The sequence below is a fragment of the Otolemur garnettii genome, unplaced genomic scaffold (genome assembly GCF_000181295.1).
Source record: "Otolemur garnettii isolate 467f Iridium unplaced genomic scaffold, OtoGar3 scaffold00189, whole genome shotgun sequence".
In the NCBI taxonomy this organism is placed as follows: Eukaryota; Metazoa; Chordata; class Mammalia; order Primates; family Galagidae; genus Otolemur; species Otolemur garnettii.
In genome coordinates, this window is record NW_003852584.1 from 1,373,792 (window position 1) to 1,377,095 (window position 3,304).

Genomic DNA, 3,304 nt, shown 5'->3' on the forward strand with positions numbered 1-3,304 from the left:
CAGCTACTTGGGAGGCTGAGGCAAGAGAATCGCTTAAGCCCAAGAGTTGGAAGTTGCTGTGAGCTGTGACACCACACGGCCCTCGACCCAGGGCCATAGCTTGAGACTCTGTCTCAAAAAAAAAAAAAATTATCATATAGGAACCTCAGGGTCAAACCTATTGAAAGCCAAAGATAAAGAAGAGTTCTTAAAGGCAGCAAAAGAAAAATGACTCATCACCTACAACAGAGAATCGATCTGATTAATAGCTGAACTCTCATCAGAAAGAGGGGAAGTCAGAACTGCAAATGGGCACAGAGTGATGGAAACGTCCTAAGAGTGGACTGTGGTGATGGTTTGCACAGAGCTACAGATTTACACTTAGAACGAGTGAACTTGACAGAAAGTAAATTTTACGCCAATAAAGCTGCTTTTTATTTATTAGATCATAACTATGTACATTACTGCATTTATGGGGTACAATGTGCTAGTTTTATATATAATTTGGAACGTTTACATCAAACTGGTTAACATAGCATTCACCTCACTTATTTAACTGTTGTGTTTAGACGTTCATATCCTACTCTTAATAGATTTGACATGTACCCTTGCAATATGCACAGTAGGTGAGATCCCACCGAGTACCCTCTCTCCAACCGTCAACCCCCCTCCCCTCCCCTCACCCTCCTCTTCTCTCCTTCTTTCTGGGCTATAGTTGTGTTTTATCACTCATATGAAATTGTAGATGATTATATATTGGTTTCATAATAGTACTGAGTACACTGCATTTTCTTTTCCATTCTTGAGATACTTTACTGAGAAGAATATGATCCAGCTCCATCCACATAAACATAAAAGAGGTAAAGTCTATATCTTTTCTTGTAGCTGCATAATATTCCAGGGTGTACATATACCACAATTTGCTTATCCATTCATGGGTCCATGGGCACTTGGGCTGCTTCCACGACTTGGCAATTATGAATGGGCTGCAATAAACATTCTTGAGCAAATGTCCTTGTTGTAAAGTGATTTCTGGTCATCAAAGCTGCTTTTTAAAAGAGCAACCAGATCTCTCTGCAGCCAGCGAGGATAAGAGGCCAGCCGTGTGCAGCCTGGAGGAAGGCCCTGCCCAGAACCCAACCCTGCCTTAGACATCCAGCCTCCAAAAGGGTGAGAAACAAATCTGTTGTCTAAAATAAATAAATAATGAGTGAGTGAATGAGTCATCCATGTTTTAGTTAAAAACCCACATCCTTAAGAATCCTAGTATATTAAGACAATCAATGAATATTGTAAATAATTATACAACAGTAAATTTTAAAATGTAAAAGCTATTAACACCTTCTTTTTTGGCAGTGTCTTGCTCTGTCACCCCTGGCTAGAATACAGGGCCATCATCATAGTTCACTACAACTTACAAGTCTTGGGCTCAAACAATCCCCTTGGCCTCCCAGAATGCTAGGATTACAGGGATTGAGGCACCACACCCAGCCCAGAAAATAAACTTTTTTAATGCCATTTTTTTCCAAGACAGGGTGTTGCTCTGTCACCTGCTGGAGTACAGTGGCACAATCACAGCTCACTGCAACCTCAAACTCCTGGGCTCGAATGATCCTCCAGCCTCAGCTTCCCAAGCAGTAGGGACTAAAGGTGCACACCACCATGCCTGGATACTTCTTTTTTTGGTAAGAATTGCAGTCTCACTATACTGCCCAAGCTGCTCTTGAACTGGTGTTGACCAAATCCACATCCCAAAGAACTGGGATTGCAGGCATGAGGCACCATACACAGCCTTAAGTGTCATTTTTAATAACATCAAAAAATTCTCAAATATCTGGGAATAAATCTAGCAAAAAACATTCACAGAAACTTACAAAACATTTTGAGAGCTAAGAGAGTGTTTAAACACAGGAGGGCTCTCGTGGATCGGGGTATTCAGAGTTATAAACAACGTGAATGCACCCCAAGTGCTCCATTATTCAAAGCAATCCCAATCAAGATTCCACAAGTTTCTGTAGAAACTGACAAGATGATTTTAAAAGGCACATGGAAATTCAAAATGTCAAGAATAGCCAAAACCAACCTTAAAGAATAAAGCCAAAGGACTTACACTTACCAGCTAGAAAAACTTTTCATAAAAATATGGAAATAAACCAAAAGGAAGGGGGGAAAAGTAAGCAAAAAAAAAAAAAGCAAAAGGAAAATGGGAAAAAGGGAAAAAAAAACCAAAGGAATATAATACAAAGTCCAGATAAGCACCTAAAAATATATGAACACCTGATTTATGACAAAATGGTACTTCAGGGCAGTTAAGAAAGAATCAACAAATTAGGTCAATTAGGTATCTGTAATGGGGAAAAAAATCTTGATGCTTTGCACATACCCCACATATAATACAAAAACAAATTCCAGGTAAATTACAGATCTCAAAATAAAACATAAGACAAAACTAGAAATTCAACATAGAATATCTTCATGGCTTTGGAATGGGCAAATATTTCTTAAATGGGAAAGTTGAATCAATAAGATAATAAATAGAGTTTTAAAATGAAATATTTCTGTTTAAAGATATAATTGAGAGAGTGAAAGGAAAACTATAGAGTGCGAAAGATTTTTATAGGGCATGTATCTTAGGAAGGGCCTGGGTCTACAATATACAGACTCCTACAAACCAATAAGAAAAAGAGAGCAATCCAGTTAAAAATTAGGCAAGATTTGAGCAGCTACTTCACAAAAGAGGGTATCTGAATAATCAATAAGCAGATGAAGAGGGGATCAACTGCACTCTCATCAGGAAATGACAGCTGAAGCCACAAGGAAATACTACGCACCCCTGGGGACAATACCAGGTGTTGACAGGGATGTGGAGCCAGCACAGCTCTGCACAGACTGCTGATGGAAATGGGAGCTCCAGGTGCAGGTTCTCTCTCACTCATCCATCCACTCCCAGACCAAACTGAACTGTATATATACATACGTTCTCCACATGAGAAGAGCCCAGCAGCACTATTTTTAACAGCCCCAAAGAGGCAATAATCTGAATGCTACCCAGGAAAGCAGATAGACAAACTATAAAACCTTAAGCATCAGTGAAGGTAGATGAGTTCCTGATATGCCAAAAACATAGCAGACTCTCACAAAACAATGATGAGTGAAAGAAACAGGACATAAAAGAGAACACATTAAATTACAATCAAAATCAGGCACAACGGCTCGGTGCCCATAGCTAAGTGGTTAGGGTGCTGGCCACATACACCTGGGCTGGTGGGTTTGAACCCGGCCTGGGCCTGCTAAACAACAATGACGACTGCAACAAAAAAATAAC